Here is a 21,938-nt window from a genome sequence, read left to right as displayed (position 1 = left end):
TCGCTATCTCTCACCCTCCTTCGTCTCGTTTAGCTCTCTTCCACCCTCCTTCGTCTCGTTTCGCCCTCTTACACCCTTATTCATCTCGTTTCGCTCTCTTCCACCCTCCTTCGTCTCGTTTCGCTCTCTTTCACCCTCCTTCGTCTCGTTTCGCTCTCTTTCACCTTCCTTCATCTCGTTTCGCTCTCTTTCACCCTCCTTCATCTCGTTCCACTCTCTTTCACCCTCCTTCATCTCGTTTCGCTATCTCTCACCCTCCTTCGTCTCGTTTCGCTCTCTTCCACCCTCCTTCGTCTAGTTTCGCTCTCTTTCACCCTCATTCATCTCGTTTCGCTCTATTTCACCCTCCTTCATCTCGTTTCCCTCTCTTTCACCCTCCTTCGTCTCGTTTCGCTCTCTTTCAGCCTCCTTCATCTCGTTTCGCTCTCTTCCACCCTCCATCGTCTCGGTTCGCTCTCTTTCTCCTTCCTTCGCCTCGTTTCACTCTCTTTCACACTCCTTCGTCTCGTTTCGCTCTCTTTCACTCGCCTTCATCTCGTTTCGATCTCTTTCACCCTCCTTCGTCTCGTTTTGCACTCTTTCACCCTCCTTCCTCTCGTTTCGCTCTCTTCCACCCTCCTTCGTCTCGTTTCGCCCTCTTTCACCCTCCTTCGTCTCGTTTCGCTCTGTTTGACCCTCCTTCGTCTCGTTTCGCACTTTTTCACCCTCCTTCACCTCGTTTCGCTCTCTTTCAACCTCCTTCCTCGCGTTTCGCTCTCTTTCACCCTCCTTCGTCTCGTTTCGCTCTCTTTCAGCCTCCTTCGTCTCGTTTCGCTCTCTTTCACCCTCCTTCGTCTCGTTTCGCTCTCTTCTACCCTTCTTCGTCTCGTTTCGCCCTCTTTCACTCTTCTTCATCTCGTTTCGCTCTCTTTCACCCACCTTCGTCTCGTTTCACTCTCTTTCACCCTCCTTCGTCTCGTTTCGCTCTCTTTCACCTTCCTTGGTCTCGTTTCGCTCTCTTTCACCCTTATTCATCTCGTTTCGCTCTCTTCCACCCTCCTTCATCTCGTTTCGCCCTCTTTCACCCTCCTTCATCTCGGTTCGCTCTCTTTCACCTTCCTTCGTCTCGTTTCACTCTCTTTCACCCTCCTTCGTCTCGTATCGCTCTCTTTCACCCTCCTTCATCTCTTTCACCCTCATTCATCTCGTTTCGCTATGTCTCATCCTCCTTTGTCTCGTTTCGCTCTCTTCCACCCTCCTTCGTCTCGTTTCACCCTCTTTCACCCTTATTCATCTCGTTTCGCTCTCTTTCACCCTCCTTTGTCTTGTTTCGCTCTTTTTCACCCTCCTTCATCTCGTTTGGCTCTCTTTCACCCTCCTTCGTCTCGTTTCGCTCTCTTACACCTTCCTTCTACTCGTTTCGCTCTCTTTCACCCTCCTTCGTCTCGGTTAGCTCTCTTTCACCCTCCTTCGTCTCGTTTTGCTCTCTTTCACCCTCCTTCGTCTCGTTTCGCTCTCTTTCACCCTCCTTCGTCTCGTTTCGCTCTCTTTTACCTTCCTTCACCTCGTTTCACTCTCTTTCTCCCTCCTTCGTCTCGCTTCGCTCTCTTTCTACCTCCTTCGTCTAGTTTCGCTCTCTTTCACCCTCCTTCATCTCGTTTCGCTCTATTTCACCCTCCTTCATCTCGTTTCCCTCTCTTTCACCCTCCTTCGTCTCGTTTCCCTCTCTTTCAGCCTCCTTCATCTCGTTTCGCTCTCTTCCACCCACCATCGTCTCGGTTCGCTCTCTTTCTCCTTCCTTCGCCTCATTTCACTCTCTTTCAAACTCCTTCGTCTCGTTTCGCTCTCTTTCACTCTCCTTCATCTCGTTTCGCTCTCTTTCACCCTCCTTCGTCTCGTTTTGCACTCTATCACCCTCCTTCATCTCGTTTCGCTCTCTTCCACCCTCCTTCATCTCGTTTCGCCCTCTTTCACCCTCCTTCGTCTCGTTTCGCTCTGTTTGACCCTCCTTCGTCTCGTTTCGCTCTTTTTCACCCTCCTTCACCTCGTTTCTCTCTCTTTCACCCTCCTTCCTCGTGTTTCGATCTCTTTCACCCTCCTTCGTCTCGTTTCGCACTCTTTCAGCCTCCTTCATCTCGTTTCGCTCTCTATCACCCTCCTTCGTCTCGTTTCGCTCTCTTCTACCCTTCTTCGTCTCGTTTCGCCCTCTTTCACCCTTCTTCATCTCGTATCGCTCTCTTTCACCCACCTTCGTCTCGTTTCACTCTCTTTCACCCTCCTTCGTCTCGTTTCGCTCTCTTTCACCTTCCTTGGTCTCGTTTCGCTCTCTTTCACCCTTCTTTGTCTTGTTTCGCTCTCTTTCACCCTCCTTCACCTCGTTTCGCTCTCTTTCACCCTCCTTCCTCGCGTTTCGCTCTCTTTCACGCTTCTTCGTCTCGTTTCGCTCTCTTTCAGCCTCCTTCGTCTCGTTTCGCTCTCTTTCACCCTCCTTCGTCTCGTTTCGCTCTCTTTCACCTTCCTTCGTCTTGTTTCGCTCTCTTTCACCTTCCTTGGTCTCGTTTCGCTCTCTTTCACCCTTCTTTGTCTTGTTTCGCTCTCTTTCACCCTCCTTCGTCTCGTTTCACTCTCTTTCACCCTCCTTCGTCTCGTTTCGCTCTCTTTCACCTTCCTTGGTCTCGTTTCGCTCTCTTTCACCCTTCTTTGTCTTGTTTCGCTCTCTTTCACCCTCCTTCATCTCGTTTCGCCCTCTTTCACCCTCCTTCGTCTCGGTTCGCTCTCTTTCACCTTCCTTCGTCTCGTTTCACTCTTTTTCACCCTCCTTCGTCTTGTTTCGCTCTCTTTCTCCCTCCTTCATATCGTTCCACTCTCTTTCACCCTCATTCATCTCGTTCACCCTCCTTTGTCTTGTTTCGCTCTCTTTCACCCTCCTTCATCTCGTTTCGCCCTCTTTCACCCTCCTTCGTCTCGTTTCGCTCTGTTTGACCCTCCTTCGTCTCGTTTCGCTCTCTTTCACCCTCCTTCGCCTCGTTTCGCTCTCTTTCACCCTTCTTCGTCTCGTTTCGCTCTCTTTCACCCTCCTTCGTCTCGTTTCGCTCTCTTTCCACCTCCTTCGCCTCGTTTCGCTCTCTTCCACACACCATCGTCTTGTTTCGCACTCTTTCACACTCCTTCGTCTCGGTTCGCTCTCTTTCACCTTCCTTCGTCTCGTTTCACTCTCAATCACCCTCCTTCATCTCGTTTTGCTCTCTTTCACCCTCCTTCATCTCGTTCCACTCTCTTTCTCCCTCCTACATCTCGTTTCGCTATCTCTCACCCTCCTTCGTCTCGTTTCGCTCTCTTCCACCCTCCTTCGTCTCGTTTCGCCCTCTTACACCCTTATTCATCTCGTTTCGCTCTCTTCCACCCTCCTTCGTCTCGTTTCGCTCTCTTTCACACTCCTTCGTCTCGTTTCGCTCTCTTTCACCTTCCTTCATCTCGTTTCGCTCTCTTTCACCCTCCTTCATCTCGTTCCACTCTCTTTCACCCTCCTTCATCTCGTTTCGCTATCTCTCACCCTCCTTCGTCTCGTTTCGCTCTCTTCCACCCTCCTTCGTCTCGCTTCGCCCTCTTACACCCTTATTCATCTCGTTTCGCTCTCTTCCACCCTCCTTCGTCTCGTTTCGCTCTCTTTCACCCTCCTTCGTCTCGTTTCGCTCTCTTTCACCTTCCTTCCTCTTGTTTCACTCTCTTTCACCCTCCTTTGTCTTGTTTCACTCTCTTTCACCCTCCTTCGTCTCGTTTGGCTCTCTTTCACTCTCCTTCGTCTCGTTTCGCTCTCTTTCACCTTCCTTCTACTCGTTTCGCTCTCTTTCACCCTCCTTCGTCTCGGTTCGCTCTCTTTCACCCTCCTTCGTCTCGTTTCGCTCTCTTTCACCCTCCTTCGTCTCGTTTCGCTCTCTTTCACCCTCCTTCGTCTTGTTTCCCTCTCTTTGACCCTCCTTCGTCTCGTTTCGCTCTCTTCTACTCTCCTTCGTCTCGTTTCGCCCTCTTTCACCCACCTTCGACTCATTTTGCTCTCTTTCACCCACCTTCGACTCGTTTCGCTCTCTTTCACCCTCCTACGTCTCGTTTCGCTCTCTTTCGCCTTCCTTCGTCTCGTTTCGCCCTCTTTCACCCTCCTTTGTCTTGTTTCGCTCTTTTTCACCCTCCTTCATCTCGTTTGGCTCTCTTTCACCCTCCTTCGTCTCGTTTCGCTCTCTTACACCTTCCTTCTACTCGTTTCGCTCTCTTTCACCGTCCTTCGTCTCGGTTAGCTCTCTTTCACCCTCCTTCGTCTCGTTTTGCTCTCTTTCACCCTCCTTCGTCTCGTTTCGCTCTCTTTCACCCTCCTTCGTCTCGTTTCGCTCTCTTTTACCTTCCTTCGCCTCGTTTCACTCTCTTTCTCCCTCCTTCATCTCGTTTCGCTCTCTTTCACCCTCCTTCATCTAGTTTCGCTCTCTTTCACCCTCCTTCATCTTGTTTCGCTCTATTTCACCCTCCTTCGTCTCGTTTCCCTCTCTTTCACACTCCTTCGTCTTGTTTCACTCTCTTTCAGCCTCCTTCATCTCGTTTCGCTCTCTTCCACCCTCCATCGTCTCGGTTCGCTCTCTTTCTCCTTCCTTCGCCTCGTTTCACTCTCTTTCAAACTCCTTCGTCTCGTTTCGCTCTCTTTCACTCTCCTTCATCTCGTTTCGCTCTCTTTCACTCTCCTTCGTCTCGTTTTGCACTCTTTCACCCTCCTTCATCTCGTTTCGCTCTCTTCCACCCTCCTTCGTCTCGTTTCGCCCTCTTTCACCCTCCTTCGTCTCGTTTCGCTCTGTTTGACCCTCCTTCGTCTCGTTTCGCTCTTTTTCACCCTCCTTCACCTCGTTTCGCTCTCTTTCACCCTCCTTCCTCGCGTTTCGCTCTCTTTCACGCTCCTTCGTCTCGTTTCGCTCTCTTTCAGCCTCCTTCGTCTCATTTCGCTCTCTTTCACCCTCCTTCGTCTCGTTTCGCTCTCTTCTACCCTTCTTCGTCTCGTTTCGCCCTCTTTCACCCTTCTTCATCTCGTATCGCTCTCTTTCACCCACCTTCGTCTCGTTTCACTCTCTTTCACCCTCCTTGGTCTCGTTTCGCTCTCTTTCACCTTCCTTGGTCTCGTTTCGCTCTCTTTCACCCTCCTTCGTCTCGTTTCGCTCTCTTTCACCCTCCTTCGTCTCGTTTCCCTCTCTTTGACCCTCCTTCGTCTCGTTTCGCTCTCTTTCACCTTCCTTCGTCTTGTTTCGCTCTCTTTCACCCTCCTTTGTCTTGTTTCACTCTCTTTCACCCTCCTTCGTCTCGTTTCGCTCTCTTCCACACACCATCGTCTTGTTTCGCCCTCTTTCACACTCCTTCGTCTCGGTTCGCTCTCTTTCACCTTCCTTCGTCTCGTTTCACTCTCAATCACCCTCCTTCATCTCGTTTCGCTCTCTTTCACCCTCCTTCATCTCGTTCCACTCTCTTTCACCCTCCTACATCTCGTTTCGCTATCTCTCACCCTCCTTCGTCTCGTTTAGCTCTCTTCCACCCTCCTTCGTCTCGTTTCGCCCTCTTACACCCTTATTCATCTCGTTTCGCTCTCTTCCACCCTCCTTCGTCTCGTTTCGCTCTCTTTCACCCTCCTTCGTCTCGTTTCGCTCTCTTTCACCTTCCTTCATCTCGTTTCGCTCTCTTTCACCCTCCTTCATCTCGTTCCACTCTCTTTCACCCTCCTTCATCTCGTTTCGCTATCTCTCACCCTCCTTCGTCTCGTTTCGCTCTCTTCCACCCTCCTTCGTCTCGTTTCGCCCTCTTACACCCTTATTCATCTCGTTTCGCTCTCTTCCACCCTCCGTCGTCTCGTTTCGCTCTCTTTCACCCTCCATCGTCTCGTTTCGCTCTCTTTCACCTTCCTTCGTCTTGTTTCGCTCTCTTTCACCCTCCTTTGTCTTGTTTCACTCTCTTTCACCCTCCTTCGTCTCGTTTGGCTCTCTTTCACCCTCCTTCGTCTCGTTTCGCTCTCTTTCACCCTCCTTCGTCTCGTTTCCCTCTCTTTGACCCTCCTTCGTCTCGTTTCGCTCTCTTTCACCTTCCTTCGTCTTGTTTCGCTCTCTTTCACCCTCCTTTGTCTTGTTTCACTCTCTTTCACCCTCCTTCGTCTCGTTTGGCTCTCTTTGACTCTCCTTCGTCTCGTTTCGCTCTCTTTCACCTTCCTTCTACTCGTTTAGCTCTCTTTCACCCTCCTTCGTCTCGGTTCGCTCTCTTTCACCCTCCTTCGTCTCGTTTCGCTCTCTTTCACCCTCCTTCATCTCGTTTCGCTCTCTTTCACCCTCCTTCGTCTCGTTTCACTCTCTTTCACCCTCCTTCGTCTCGTTTCGCTCTCTTTCACCTTCCTTGGTCTCGTTTCGCTCTCTTTCACCCTTCTTTGTCTTGTTTCGCTCTCTTTCACCCTCCTTCATCTCGTTTCGCCCTCTTTCACCCTCCTTCGTCTCGGTTCGCTCTCTTTCACCTTCCTTCGTCTCGTTTCACTCTTTTTCACCCTCCTTCGTCTCGTTTCGCTCTCTTTCACCGTCCTTCATCTCGTTCCACTCTCTTTCACCCTCATTCATCTCGTTCACCCTCCTTCGTCTCGTTTCGCTCTCTTTCACCCTCCTTCGCCTCGTTTCGCTCTCTTTCACCCTCCTTCGTCTCGTTTCGCTCTCTTTCACCCTCCTTCGTCTCGTTTCGCTCTCTTTCCACCTCCTTCGCCTCGTTTCGCTCTCTTCCACACACCATCGTCTTGTCTCGCCCTCTTTCACACTCCTTCGTCTCGGTTCGCTCTCTTTCACCTTCCTTCGTCTCGTTTCACTCTCAATCACCCTCCTTCATCTCGTTTCGCTCTCTTTCACCCTCCTTCATCTCGTTCCACTCTCTTTCACCCTCCTACATCTCGTTTCGCTATCTCTCACCCTCCTTCGTCTCGTTTAGCTCTCTTCCACCCTCCTTCGTCTCGTTTCGCCCTCTTACACCCTTATTCTTCTCGTTTCGCTCTCTTCCACCCTCCTTCGTCTCGTTTCGCTCTCTTTCACCCTCCTTCGTCTCGTTTCGCTCTCTTTCACCTTCCTTCATCTCGTTTCGCTCTCTTTCACCCTCCTTCATCTCGTTCCACTCTCTTTCACCCTCCTTCATCTCGTTTCGCTATCTCTCACCCTCCTTCGTCTCGTTTCGCTCTCTTCCACCCTCCTTCGTCTAGTTTCGCTCTCTTTCACCCTCATTCATCTCGTTTCGCTCTATTTCACCCTCCTTCATCTCGTTTCCCTCTCTTTCACCCTCCTTCGTCTCGTTTCGCTCTCTTTCAGCCTCCTTCATCTCGTTTCGCTCTCTTCCACCCTCCATCGTCTCGGTTCGCTCTCTTTCTCCTTCCTTCGCCTCGTTTCACTCTCTTTCACACTCCTTCGTCTCGTTTCGCTCTCTTTCACTCGCCTTCATCTCGTTTCGATCTCTTTCACCCTCCTTCGTCTCGTTTTGCACTCTTTCACCCTCCTTCCTCTCGTTTCGCTCTCTTCCACCCTCCTTCGTCTCGTTTCGCCCTCTTTCACCCTCCTTCGTCTCGTTTCGCTCTGTTTGACCCTCCTTCGTCTCGTTTCGCACTTTTTCACCCTCCTTCACCTCGTTTCGCTCTCTTTCAACCTCCTTCCTCGCGTTTCGCTCTCTTTCACCCTCCTTCGTCTCGTTTCGCTCTCTTTCAGCCTCCTTCGTCTCGTTTCGCTCTCTTTCACCCTCCTTCGTCTCGTTTCGCTCTCTTCTACCCTTCTTCGTCTCGTTTCGCCCTCTTTCACCCTTCTTCATCTCGTTTCGCTCTCTTTCACCCACCTTCGTCTCGTTTCACTCTCTTTCACCCTCCTTCGTCTCGTTTCGCTCTCTTTCACCTTCCTTGGTCTCGTTTCGCTCTCTTTCACCCTTATTCATCTCGTTTCGCTCTCTTCCACCCTCCTTCATCTCGTTTCGCCCTCTTTCACCCTCCTTCATCTCGGTTCGCTCTCTTTCACCTTCCTTCGTCTCGTTTCACTCTCTTTCACCCTCCTTCGTCTCGTATCGCTCTCTTTCACCCTCCTTCATCTCTTTCACCCTCATTCATCTCGTTTCGCTATGTCTCATCCTCCTTCGTCTCGTTTCGCTCTCTTCCACCCTCCTTCGTCTCGTTTCACCCTCTTTCACCCTTATTCATCTCGTTTCGCTCTCTTTCACCCTCCTTTGTCTTGTTTCGCTCTTTTTCACCCTCCTTCATCTCGTTTGGCTCTCTTTCACCCTCCTTCGTCTCGTTTCGCTCTCTTACACCTTCCTTCTACTCGTTTCGCTCTCTTTCACCCTCCTTCGTCTCGGTTAGCTCTCTTTCACCCTCCTTCGTCTCGTTTTGCTCTCTTTCACCCTCCTTCGTCTCGTTTCGCTCTCTTTCACCCTCCTTCGTCTCGTTTCGCTCTCTTTTACCTTCCTTCACCTCGTTTCACTCTCTTTCTCCCTCCTTCGTCTCGCTTCGCTCTCTTTCTACCTCCTTCGTCTAGTTTCGCTCTCTTTCACCCTCCTTCATCTCGTTTCGCTCTATTTCACCCTCCTTCATCTCGTTTCCCTCTCTTTCACCCTCCTTCGTCTCGTTTCCCTCTCTTTCAGCCTCCTTCATCTCGTTTCGCTCTCTTCCACCCACCATCGTCTCGGTTCGCTCTCTTTCTCCTTCCTTCGCCTCATTTCACTCTCTTTCAAACTCCTTCGTCTCGTTTCGCTCTCTTTCACTCTCCTTCATCTCGTTTCGCTCTCTTTCACCCTCCTTCGTCTCGTTTTGCACTCTATCACCCTCCTTCATCTCGTTTCGCTCTCTTCCACCCTCCTTCATCTCGTTTCGCCCTCTTTCACCCTCCTTCGTCTCGTTTCGCTCTGTTTGACCCTCCTTCGTCTCGTTTCGCTCTTTTTCACCCTCCTTCACCTCGTTTCGCTCTCTTTCACCCTCCTTCCTCGTGTTTCGATCTGTTTCACCCTCCTTCGTCTCGTTTCGCACTCTTTCAGCCTCCTTCATCTCGTTTCGCTCTCTATCACCCTCCTTCGTCTCGTTTCGCTCTCTTCTACCCTTCTTCGTCTCGTTTCGCCCTCTTTCACCCTTCTTCATCTCGTATCGCTCTCTTTCACCCACCTTCGTCTCGTTTCACTCTCTTTCACCCTCCTTCGTCTCGTTTCGCTCTCTTTCACCTTCCTTGGTCTCGTTTCGCTCTCTTTCACCCTTCTTTGTCTTGTTTCGCTCTCTTTCACCCTCCTTCACCTCGTTTCGCTCTCTTTCACCCTCCTTCCTCGCGTTTCGCTCTCTTTCACGCTCCTTCGTCTCGTTTCGCTCTCTTTCAGCCTCCTTCGTCTCGTTTCGCTCTCTTTCACCCTCCTTCGTCTCGTTTCGCTCTCTTTCACCTTCCTTCGTCTTGTTTCGCTCTCTTTCACCTTCCTTGGTCTCGTTTCGCTCTCTTTCACCCTTCTTTGTCTTGTTTCGCTCTCTTTCACCCTCCTTCGTCTCGTTTCACTCTCTTTCACCCTCCTTCCTCGCGTTTCGCTCTCTTTCACGCTCCTTCGTCTCGTTTCGCTCTCTTTCAGCCTCCTTCGTCTCGTTTCGCTCTCTTTCACCCTCCTTCGTCTCGTTTCACTCTCTTTCACCCTCCTTCGTCTCGTTTCGCTCTCTTTCACCTTCCTTGGTCTCGTTTCGCTCTCTTTCACCCTTCTTTGTCTTGTTTCGCTCTCTTTCACCCTCCTTCATCTCGTTTCGCCCTCTTTCACCCTCCTTCGTCTCGGTTCGCTCTCTTTCACCTTCCTTCGTCTCGTTTCACTCTTTTTCACCCTCCTTCGTCTTGTTTCGCTCTCTTTCTCCCTCCTTCATATCGTTCCACTCTCTTTCACCCTCATTCATCTCGTTCACCCTCCTTTGTCTTGTTTCGCTCTCTTTCACCCTCCTTCATCTCGTTTCGCCCTCTTTCACCCTCCTTCGTCTCGTTTCGCTCTGTTTGACCCTCCTTCGTCTCGTTTCGCTCTCTTTCACCCTCCTTCGCCTCGTTTCGCTCTCTTTCACCCTTCTTCGTCTCGTTTCGCTCTCTTTCACCCTCCTTCGTCTCGTTTCGCTCTCTTTCCACCTCCTTCGCCTCGTTTCGCTCTCTTCCACACACCATCGTCTTGTTTCGCACTCTTTCACACTCCTTCGTCTCGGTTCGCTCTCTTTCACCTTCCTTCGTCTCGTTTCGCTCTCTTTCACCCTCCTTCGTCTCGTTTCGCTCTCTTTTACCTTCCTTCACCTCGTTTCACTCTCTTTCTCCCTCCTTCGTCTCGCTTCGCTCTCTTTCTACCTCCTTCGTCTAGTTTCGCTCTCTTTCACCCTCCTTCATCTCGTTTCGCTCTATTTCACCCTCCTTCATCTCGTTTCCCTCTCTTTCACCCTCCTTCGTCTCGTTTCCCTCTCTTTCAGCCTCCTTCATCTCGTTTCGCTCTCTTCCACCCACCATCGTCTCGGTTCGCTCTCTTTCTCCTTCCTTCGCCTCATTTCACTCTCTTTCAAACTCCTTCGTCTCGTTTCGCTCTCTTTCACTCTCCTTCATCTCGTTTCGCTCTCTTTCACCCTCCTTCGTCTCGTTTTGCACTCTATCACCCTCCTTCATCTCGTTTCGCTCTCTTCCACCCTCCTTCATCTCGTTTCGCCCTCTTTCACCCTCCTTCGTCTCGTTTCGCTCTGTTTGACCCTCCTTCGTCTCGTTTCGCTCTTTTTCACCCTCCTTCACCTCGTTTCGCTCTCTTTCACCCTCCTTCCTCGTGTTTCGATCTGTTTCACCCTCCTTCGTCTCGTTTCGCACTCTTTCAGCCTCCTTCATCTCGTTTCGCTCTCTATCACCCTCCTTCGTCTCGTTTCGCTCTCTTCTACCCTTCTTCGTCTCGTTTCGCCCTCTTTCACCCTTCTTCATCTCGTATCGCTCTCTTTCACCCACCTTCGTCTCGTTTCACTCTCTTTCACCCTCCTTCGTCTCGTTTCGCTCTCTTTCACCTTCCTTGGTCTCGTTTCGCTCTCTTTCACCCTTCTTTGTCTTGTTTCGCTCTCTTTCACCCTCCTTCACCTCGTTTCGCTCTCTTTCACCCTCCTTCCTCGCGTTTCGCTCTCTTTCACGCTCCTTCGTCTCGTTTCGCTCTCTTTCAGCCTCCTTCGTCTCGTTTCGCTCTCTTTCACCCTCCTTCGTCTCGTTTCGCTCTCTTTCACCTTCCTTCGTCTTGTTTCGCTCTCTTTCACCTTCCTTGGTCTCGTTTCGCTCTCTTTCACCCTTCTTTGTCTTGTTTCGCTCTCTTTCACCCTCCTTCGTCTCGTTTCACTCTCTTTCACCCTCCTTCCTCGCGTTTCGCTCTCTTTCACGCTCCTTCGTCTCGTTTCGCTCTCTTTCAGCCTCCTTCGTCTCGTTTCGCTCTCTTTCACCCTCCTTCGTCTCGTTTCACTCTCTTTCACCCTCCTTCGTCTCGTTTCGCTCTCTTTCACCTTCCTTGGTCTCGTTTCGCTCTCTTTCACCCTTCTTTGTCTTGTTTCGCTCTCTTTCACCCTCCTTCATCTCGTTTCGCCCTCTTTCACCCTCCTTCGTCTCGGTTCGCTCTCTTTCACCTTCCTTCGTCTCGTTTCACTCTTTTTCACCCTCCTTCGTCTTGTTTCGCTCTCTTTCTCCCTCCTTCATATCGTTCCACTCTCTTTCACCCTCATTCATCTCGTTCACCCTCCTTTGTCTTGTTTCGCTCTCTTTCACCCTCCTTCATCTCGTTTCGCCCTCTTTCACCCTCCTTCGTCTCGTTTCGCTCTGTTTGACCCTCCTTCGTCTCGTTTCGCTCTCTTTCACCCTCCTTCGCCTCGTTTCGCTCTCTTTCACCCTTCTTCGTCTCGTTTCGCTCTCTTTCACCCTCCTTCGTCTCGTTTCGCTCTCTTTCCACCTCCTTCGCCTCGTTTCGCTCTCTTCCACACACCAACGTCTTGTTTCACACTCTTTCACACTCCTTCGTCTCGGTTCGCTCTCTTTCACCTTCCTTCGTCTCGTTTCACTCTCAATCACCCTCCTTCATCTCGTTTTGCTCTCTTTCACCCTCCTTCATCTCGTTCCACTCTCTTTCTCCCTCCTACATCTCGTTTCGCTATCTCTCACCCTCCTTCGTCTCGTTTCGCTCTCTTCCACCCTCCTTCGTCTCGTTTCGCCCTCTTACACCCTTATTCATCTCGTTTCGCTCTCTTCCACCCTCCTTCGTCTCGTTTCGCTCTCTTTCACACTCCTTCGTCTCGTTTCGCTCTCTTTCACCTTCCTTCATCTCGTTTCGCTCTCTTTCACCCTCCTTCATCTCGTTCCACTCTCTTTCACCCTCCTTCATCTCGTTTCGCTATCTCTCACCCTCCTTCGTCTCGTTTCGCTCTCTTCCACCCTCCTTCGTCTCGCTTCGCCCTCTTACACCCTTATTCATCTCGTTTCGCTCTCTTCCACCCTCCTTCGTCTCGTTTCGCTCTCTTTCACCCTCCTTCGTCTCGTTTCGCTCTCTTTCACCTTCCTTCCTCTTGTTTCACTCTCTTTCACCCTCCTTTGTCTTGTTTCACTCTCTTTCACCCTCCTTCGTCTCGTTTGGCTCTCTTTCACTCTCCTTCGTCTCGTTTCGCTCTCTTTCACCTTCCTTCTACTCGTTTCGCTCTCTTTCACCCTCCTTCGTCTCGGTTCGCTCTCTTTCACCCTCCTTCGTCTCGTTTCGCTCTCTTTCACCCTCCTTCGTCTCGTTTCGCTCTCTTTCACCCTCCTTCGTCTTGTTTCCCTCTCTTTGACCCTCGTTCGTCTCGTTTCGCTCTCTTCTACTCTCCTTCGTCTCGTTTCGCCCTCTTTCACCCACCTTCGACTCATTTTGCTCTCTTTCACCCACCTTCGACTCGTTTCGCTCTCTTTCACCCTCCTACGTCTCGTTTCGCTCTCTTTCGCCTTCCTTCGTCTCGTTTCGCCCTCTTTCACCCTCCTTTGTCTTGTTTCGCTCTTTTTCACCCTCCTTCATCTCGTTTGGCTCTCTTTCACCCTCCTTCGTCTCGTTTCGCTCTCTTACACCTTCCTTCTACTCGTTTCGCTCTCTTTCACCGTCCTTCGTCTCGGTTAGCTCTCTTTCACCCTCCTTCGTCTCGTTTTGCTCTCTTTCACCCTCCTTCGTCTCGTTTCGCTCTCTTTCACCCTCCTTCGTCTCGTTTCGCTCTCTTTTACCTTCCTTCGCCTCGTTTCACTCTCTTTCTCCCTCCTTCATCTCGTTTCGCTCTCTTTCACCCTCCTTCATCTAGTTTCGCTCTCTTTCACCCTCCTTCATCTCGTTTCGCTCTATTTCACCCTCCTTCGTCTCGTTTCCCTCTCTTTCACACTCCTTCGTCTTGTTTCACTCTCTTTCAGCCTCCTTCATCTCGTTTCGCTCTCTTCCACCCTCCATCGTCTCGGTTCGCTCTCTTTCTCCTTCCTTCGCCTCGTTTCACTCTCTTTCAAACTCCTTCGTCTCGTTTCGCTCTCTTTCACTCTCCTTCATCTCGTTTCGCTCTCTTTCACTCTCCTTCGTCTCGTTTTGCACTCTTTCACCCTCCTTCATCTCGTTTCGCTCTCTTCCACCCTCCTTCGTCTCGTTTCGCCCTCTTTCACCCTCCTTCGTCTCGTTTCGCTCTGTTTGACCCTCCTTCGTCTCGTTTCGCTCTTTTTCACCCTCCTTCACCTCGTTTCGCTCTCTTTCACCCTCCTTCCTCGCGTTTCGCTCTCTTTCACGCTCCTTCGTCTCGTTTCGCTCTCTTTCAGCCTCCTTCGTCTCATTTCGCTCTCTTTCACCCTCCTTCGTCTCGTTTCGCTCTCTTCTACCCTTCTTCGTCTCGTTTCGCCCTCTTTCACCCTTCTTCATCTCGTATCGCTCTCTTTCACCCACCTTCGTCTCGTTTCACTCTCTTTCACCCTCCTTGGTCTCGTTTCGCTCTCTTTCACCTTCCTTGGTCTCGTTTCGCTCTCTTTCACCCTCCTTCGTCTCGTTTCGCTCTCTTTCACCCTCCTTCGTCTCGTTTCCCTCTCTTTGACCCTCCTTCGTCTCGTTTCGCTCTCTTTCACCTTCCTTCGTCTTGTTTCGCTCTCTTTCACCCTCCTTTGTCTTGTTTCACTCTCTTTCACCCTCCTTCGTCTCGTTTCGCTCTCTTCCACACACCATCGTCTTGTTTCGCCCTCTTTCACACTCCTTCGTCTCGGTTCGCTCTCTTTCACCTTCCTTCGTCTCGTTTCACTCTCAATCACCCTCCTTCATCTCGTTTCGCTCTCTTTCACCCTCCTTCATCTCGTTCCACTCTCTTTCACCCTCCTACATCTCGTTTCGCTATCTCTCACCCTCCTTCGTCTCGTTTAGCTCTCTTCCACCCTCCTTCGTCTCGTTTCGCCCTCTTACACCCTTATTCATCTCGTTTCGCTCTCTTCCACCCTCCTTCGTCTCGTTTCGCTCTCTTTCACCCTCCTTCGTCTCGTTTCGCTCTCTTTCACCTTCCTTCATCTCGTTTCGCTCTCTTTCACCCTCCTTCATCTCGTTCCACTCTCTTTCACCCTCCTTCATCTCGTTTCGCTATCTCTCACCCTCCTTCGTCTCGTTTCGCTCTCTTCCACCCTCCTTCGTCTCGTTTCGCCCTCTTACACCCTTATTCATCTCGTTTCGCTCTCTTCCACCCTCCTTCGTCTCGTTTCGCTCTCTTTCACCCTCCATCGTCTCGTTTCGCTCTCTTTCACCTTCCTTCGTCTTGTTTCGCTCTCTTTCACCCTCCTTTGTCTTGTTTCAATCTCTTTCACCCTCCTTCGTCTCGTTTGGCTCTCTTTCACCCTCCTTCGTCTCGTTTCGCTCTCTTTCACCCTCCTTCGTCTCGTTTCCCTCTCTTTGACCCTCCTTCGTCTCGTTTGGCTCTCTTTCACCTTCCTTCGTCTTGTTTCGCTCTCTTTCACCCTCCTTTGTCTTGTTTCACTCTCTTTCACCCTCCTTCGTCTCGTTTGGCTCTCTTTGACTCTCCTTCGTCTCGTTTCGCTCTCTTTCACCTTCCTTCTACTCGTTTCGCTCTCTTTCACCCTCCTTCGTCTCGGTTCGCTCTCTTTCACCCTCCTTCGTCTCGTTTCGCTCTCTTTCACCCTCCTTCGTCTCGTTTCGCTCTCTTTCACCTTCCTTGGTCTCGTTTCGCTCTCTTTCACCCTTCTTTGTCTTGTTTCGCTCTCTTTCACCCTCCTTCATCTCGTTTCGCCCTCTTTCACCCTCCTTCGTCTCGGTTCGCTCTCTTTCACCTTCCTTCGTCTCGTTTCACTCTTTTTCACCCTCCTTCGTCTCGTTTCGCTCTCTTTCACCCTCCTTCATCTCGTTCCACTCTCTTTCACCCTCATTCATCTCGTTCACCCTCCTTCGTCTCGTTTCGCTCTCTTTCACCCTCCTTCGCCTCGTTTCGCTCTCTTTCACCCTCCTTCGTCTCGTTTCGCTCTCTTTCACCCTCCTTCGTCTCGTTTCGCTCTCTTTCCACCTCCTTCGCCTCGTTTCGCTCTCTTCCACACACCATCGTCTTGTTTCGCCCTCTTTCACACTCCTTCGTCTCGGTTCGCTCTCTTTCACCTACCTTCGTCTCGTTTCACTCTCAATCACCCTCCTTCATCTCGTTTCGCTCTCTTTCACCCTCCTTCATCTCGTTCCACTCTCTTTCACCCTCCTACATCTCGTTTCGCTATCTCTCACCCTCCTTCGTCTCGTTTAGCTCTCTTCCACCCTCCTTCGTCTCGTTTCGCCCTCTTACACCCTTATTCATCTCGTTTCGCTCTCTTCCACCCTCCTTCGTCTCGTTTCGCTCTCTTTCACCCTCCTTCGTCTCGTTTCGCTCTCTTTCACCTTCCTTCATCTCGTTTCGCTCTCTTTCACCCTCCTTCATCTCGTTCCACTCTCTTTCACCCTCCTTCATCTCGTTTCGCTATCTCTCACCCTCCTTCGTCTCGTTTCGCTCTCTTCCACCCTCCTTTGTCTCGTTTCGCCCTCTTACACCCTCATTCATCTCGTTTCGCTCTCTTCCACCCTCCTTCGTCTCGTTTCGCTCTCTTTCACCCTCCATCGTCTCGTTTCGCTCTCTTTCACCTTCCTTCGTCTTGTTTCGCTCTCTTTCACCCTCCTTTGTCTTGTTTCACTCTCTTTCACCCTCCTTCGTCTCGTTTGGCTCTCTTTCACTCTCCTTCGTCTCGTTTCGCTCTCTTTCACCTTCCTTCTACTCGTTTCGCTCTCTTTCACCCTCCTTCGTCTCGGTTCGCTCTCTTTCACCCTCCTTCGTCTCGTTTCGCTCTCTTTCACCCTCCTTCGTCTCGTTTCGCTCTCTTTCACCCTCCTTCGTCTCGTTTCCCTCTCTTAGACCCTCCTTCGTCTCGTTTCGCTCTCTTCTACTCTCCTTCGTCTCGTTTCGCCCTCTTTCACCCACCTTCGACTCGTTTTGCTCTATTTCACCCACCTTCGACTCGTTTCGCTCTCTTTCACCCTCCTACGTCTCGTTTCGCTCTCTTTCGCCTTCCTTCGTCTCGTTTCGCCCTCTTTCACCCTCCTTTGTATTGTTTCGCTCTTTTTCACCCTCCTTCATCTCGTTTGGCTCTCTTTCACCCTCCTTCGTCTCGTTTCGCTCTCTTACACCTTCCTTCTACTCGTTTCGCTCTCTTTCACCGTCCTTCGTCTCGGTTAGCTCTCTTTCACCCTCCTTCGTCTCGTTTTGCTCTCTTTCACCCTCCTTCGTCTCGTTTCGCTCTCTTTCACCCTCCTTCGTCTCGTTTCGCTCTCTTTTACCTTCCTTCGCCTCGTTTCACTCTCTTTCTCCCTCCTTCGTCTCGTTTCGCTCTCTTTCACCCTCCTTCGTCTAGTTTCGCTCTCTTTCACCCTCCTTCATCTCGTTTCGCTCTATTTCACCCTCCTTCATCTCGTTTCCCTCTCTTTCACACTCCTTCGTCTTGTTTCACTCTCTTTCAGCCTCCTTCACCTCGTTTCGCTCTCTTCCACCCTCCATCGTCTCGGTTCGCTCTCTTTCTCCTTCCTTCGCCTCGTTTCACTCTCTTTCAAACTCCTTCGTCTCGTTTCGCTCTCTTTCACCCTCCTTCGTCTCGTTTCGCTCTCTTTCACCCTCCTTCGTCTCGTTTCCCTCTCTTTGACCCTCCTTCGTCTCGTTTCGCTCTCTTTCACCTTCCTTCGTCTTGTTTCGCTCTCTTTCACCCTCCTTTGTCTTGTTTCACTCTCTTTCACCCTCCTTCGTCTCGTTTCGCTCTCTTCCACACACCATCGTCTTGTTTCGCCCTCTTTCACACTCCTTCGTCTCGGTTCGCTCTCTTTCACCTTCCTTCGTCTCGTTTCACTCTCAATCACCCTCCTTCATCTCGTTTCGCTCTCTTTCACCCTCCTTCATCTCGTTCCACTCTCTTTCACCCTCCTACATCTCGTTTCGCTATCTCTCACCCTCCTTCGTCTCGTTTAGCTCTCTTCCACCCTCCTTCGTCTCGTTTCGCCCTCTTACACCCTTATTCATCTCGTTTCGCTCTCTTCCACCCTCCTTCGTCTCGTTTCGCTCTCTTTCACCCTCCTTCGTCTCGTTTCGCTCTCTTTCACCTTCCTTCATCTCGTTTCGCTCTCTTTCACCCTCCTTCATCTCGTTCCACTCTCTTTCACCCTCCTTCATCTCGTTTCGCTATCTCTCACCCTCCTTCGTCTCGTTTCGCTCTCTTCCACCCTCCTTCGTCTCGTTTCGCCCTCTTACACCCTTATTCATCTCGTTTCGCTCTCTTCCACCCTCCTTCGTCTCGTTTCGCTCTCTTTCACCCTCCATCGTCTCGTTTCGCTCTCTTTCACCTTACTTCGTCTTGTTTCGCTCTCTTTCACCCTCCTTTGTCTTGTTTCAATCTCTTTCACCCTCCTTCATCTCGTTTGGCTCTCTTTCACCCTCCTTCGTCTCGTTTCGCTCTCTTTCACCCTCCTTCGTCTCGTTTCCCTCTCTTTGACCCTCCTTCGTCTCGTTTGGCTCTCTTTCACCTTCCTTCGTCTTGTTTCGCTCTCTTTCACCCTCCTTTGTCTTGTTTCACTCTCTTTCACCCTCCTTCGTCTCGTTTGGCTCTCTTTGACTCTCGTTCGTCTCGTTTCGCTCTCTTTCACCTTCCTTCTACTCGTTTCGCTCTCTTTCACCCTCCTTCGTCTCGGTTCGCTCTCTTTCACCCTCCTTCGTCTCGTTTCGCTCTCTTTCACCCTCCTTCGTCTCGTTTCGCTCTCTTTCACCTTCCTTGGTCTCGTTTCGCTCTCTTTCACCCTTCTTTGTCTTGTTTCGCTCTCTTTCACCCTCCTTCATCTCGTTTCGCCCTCTTTCACCCTCCTTCGTCTCGGTTCGCTCTCTTTCACCTTCCTTCGTCTCGTTTCACTCTTTTTCACCCTCCTTCGTCTCGTTTCGCTCTCTTTCACCCTCCTTCATCTCGTTCCACTCTCTTTCACCCTCATTCATCTCGTTCACCCTCCTTCGTCTCGTTTCGCTCTCTTTCACCCTCCTTCGCCTCGTTTCGCTCTCTTTCACCCTCCTTCGTCTCGTTTCGCTCTCTTTCACCCTCCTTCGTCTCGTTTCGCTCTCTTTCCACCTCCTTCGCCTCGTTTCGCTCTCTTCCACACACCATCGTCTTGTTTCGCCCTCTTTCACACTCCTTCGTCTCGGTTCGCTCTCTTTCACCTTCCTTCGTCTCGTTTCACTCTCAATCACCCTCCTTCATCTCGTTTCGCTCTCTTTCACCCTCCTTCATCTCGTTCCACTCTCTTTCACCCTCCTACATCTCGTTTCGCTATCTCTCACCCTCCTTCGTCTCGTTTAGCTCTCTACCACCCTCCTTCGTCTCGTTTCGCCCTCTTACACACTTATTCATCTCGTTTCGCTCTCTTCCACCCTCCTTCGTCTCGTTTCGCTCTCTTTCACCCTCCTTCGTCTCGTTTCGCTCTCTTTCACCTTCCTTCATCTCGTTTCGCTCTCTTTCACCCACCTTCATCTCGTTCCACTCTCTTTCACCCTCCTTCATCTCGTTTCGCTATCTCTCACCCTCCTTCGTCTCGTTTCGCTCTCTTCCATCCTCCTTCGTCTCGTTTCGCCCTCTTACACCCTTATTCATCTCGTTTCGCTCTCTTCCACCCTCCTTCGTCTCGTTTCGCTCTCTTTCACCCTCCATCGTCTCGTTTCGCTCTCTTTCACCTTCCTTCGTCTTGTTTCGCTCTCTTTCACCCTCCTTTGTCTTGTTTCACTCTCTTTCACTCTCCTTCGTCTCGTTTGGCTCTCTTTCACTCTCCTTCGTCTCGTTTCGCTCTCTTTCACCTTCCTTCTACTCGTTTCGCTCTCTTTCACCCTCCTTCGTCTCGGTTCGCTCTCTTTCACCATCCTTCGTCTCGTTTCGCTCTCTTTCACCCTCCTTTGTCTCGTTTCGCTCTCTTTCACCCTCCTTCGTCTCGTTTCCCTCTCTTAGACCCTCCTTCGTCTCGTTTCGCTCTCTTCTACTCTCCTTCGTCTCGTTTCGCCCTCTTTCACCCACCTTCGACTCGTTTTGCTCTATTTCACCCACCTTCGACTCGTTTCGCTCTCTTTCACCCTCCTACGTCTCGTTTCGCTCTCTTTCGCCTTCCTTCGTCTCGTTTCGCCCTCTTTCACCCTCCTTTGTATTGTTTCGCTCTTTTTCACCCTCCTTCATCTCGTTTGGCTCTCTTTCACCCTCCTTCGTCTCGTTTCGCTCTCTTACACCTTCCTTCTACTCGTTTCGCTCTCTTTCACCGTCCTTCGTCTCGGTTAGCTCTCTTTCACCCTCCTTCGTCTCGTTTTGCTCTCTTTCACCCTCCTTCGTCTCGTTTCGCTCTCTTTCACCCTCCTTCGTCTCGTTTCGCTCTCTTTTACCTTCCTTCGCCTCGTTTCACTCTCTTTCTCCCTCCTTCGTCTCGTTTCGCTCTCTTTCACCCTCCTTCGTCTAGTTTCGCTCTCTTTCACCCTCCTTCATCTCGTTTCGCTCTATTTCACCCTCCTTCATCTCGTTTCCCTCTCTTTCACACTCCTTCGTCTCGTTTCACTCTCTTTCAGCCTCCTTCACCTCGTTTCGCTCTCTTCCACCCTCCATCGTCTCGGTTCGCTCTCTTTCTCCTTCCTTCGCCTCGTTTCACTCTCTTTCAAACTCCTTCGTCTCGTTTCGCTCTCTTTCACTCTCCTTCATCTCGTTTCGCTCTCTTTCACTCTCCTTCGTCTCGTTTTGCACTCTTTCACCCTCCTTCATCTCGTTTCGCTCTCTTCCACCCTCCTTCGTCTCGTTTCGCCCTCTTTCACCCTCCTTCGTCTCGTTTCGCTCTGTTTGACCCTCCTTCGTCTCGTTTCGCTCTTTTTCACCCTCCTTCACCTCGTTTCGCTCTCTTTCACCCTCCTTCCTCGCGTTTCGCTCTCTTTCACACTCCTTCGTCTCGTTTCGCTCTCTTTCAGCCTCCTTCGTCATATTTCGCTCTCTTTCACCCTCCTTTGTCTCGTTTCGCTCTCTTCTACCCTTCTTCGTCTCGTTTCGCCCTCTTTCACCCTTCTTCATCTCGTATCGCTCTCTTTCACCCACCTTCGTCTCGTTTCACTCTCTTTCACCCTCCTTCGTCTCGTTTCGCTCTCTTTCACCTTCCTTGGTCTCGTTTCGCTCTCTTTCACCCTCCTTCGTCTCGTTTCGCTCTCTTTCACCCTCCTTCGTCTCGTTTCCCTCTCTTTGACCCTCCTTCGTCTCGTTTCGCTCTCTTTCACCTTCCTTCGTCTTGTTTCGCTCTCTTTCACCCTCCTTTGTCTTGTTTCACTCTCTTTCACCCTCCTTCGTCTCGTTTGGCTCTCTTTCACTCTCCTTCGTCTCGTTTCGCTCTCTTTCACCTTCCTTCTACTCGTTTCGCTCTCTTTCACCCTCCTTCGTCTCGGTTCGCTCTCTTTCACCCTCCTTCGTCTCGTTTCGCTCTCTTCTACTCTCCTTCGTCTCGTTTCGCCCTCTTTCACCCACCTTCGACTCGTTTTGCTCTCTTTCACCCACCTTCGACTCGTTTCGCTCTCTTTCACCCTCCTACGTCTCGTTTCGCTCTCTTTCGCCTTCCTTCGTCTCGTTTCGCCCTCTTTTACCCTCCTTTGTCTTGTTTCGCTCTTTTTCACCCTCCTTCATCTCGTTTGGCTCTCTTTCACCCTCCTTCGTCTCGTTTCGCTCTCTTACACCTTCCTTCTACTCGTTTCGCTCTCTTTCACTGTCCTTCGTCTCGGTTAGCTCTCTTTCACCCTCCTTCGTCTCGTTTTGATCTCTTTCACCCTCCTTCGTCTCGTTTCGCTCTCTTTCACCCTCCTTCGTCTCGTTTCGCTCTCTTTTACCTTCCTTCGCCTCGTTTCACTCTCTTTCTCCCTCCTTCGTCTCGTTTCGCTCTCTTTCACCCTCCTTCGTCTAGTTTCGCTCTCTTTCACCCTCCTTCATCTCGTTTCGCTCTATTTCACCCTCCTTCATCTCGTTTCCCTCTCTTTCACACTCCTTTGTCTCGTTTCACTCTCTTTCAGCCTCCTTCATCTCGTTTCGCTCTCTTCCACCCTCCATCGTCTCGGTTCGCTCTCTTTCTCCTTCCTTCGCCTCGTTTCACTCTCTTTCAAACTCCTTCGTCTCGTTTCGCTCTCTTTCACTCTCCTTCATCTCGTTTCGCTCTCTTTCACTCTCCTTCGTCTCGTTTTAACTCTTTCACCCTCCTTCATCTCGTTTCGCTCTCTTCCACCCTCCTTCATCTCGTTTCGCCCTCTTTCACCCTCCTTCGTCTCGTTTCGCTCAGTATGACCCTCCTTCGTCTCGTTTCGCTCTTTTTCACCCTCCTTCACCTCGTTTCGCTCTCTTTCTCCCTCCTTCCTCGCGTTTCGCTCT

This window comes from Scyliorhinus torazame, chromosome 19, assembly GCF_047496885.1.
Source record: "Scyliorhinus torazame isolate Kashiwa2021f chromosome 19, sScyTor2.1, whole genome shotgun sequence".
Lineage (NCBI taxonomy): Eukaryota > Metazoa > Chordata > Chondrichthyes > Carcharhiniformes > Scyliorhinidae > Scyliorhinus > Scyliorhinus torazame.
This window is presented reverse-complemented; position numbering follows the sequence as displayed.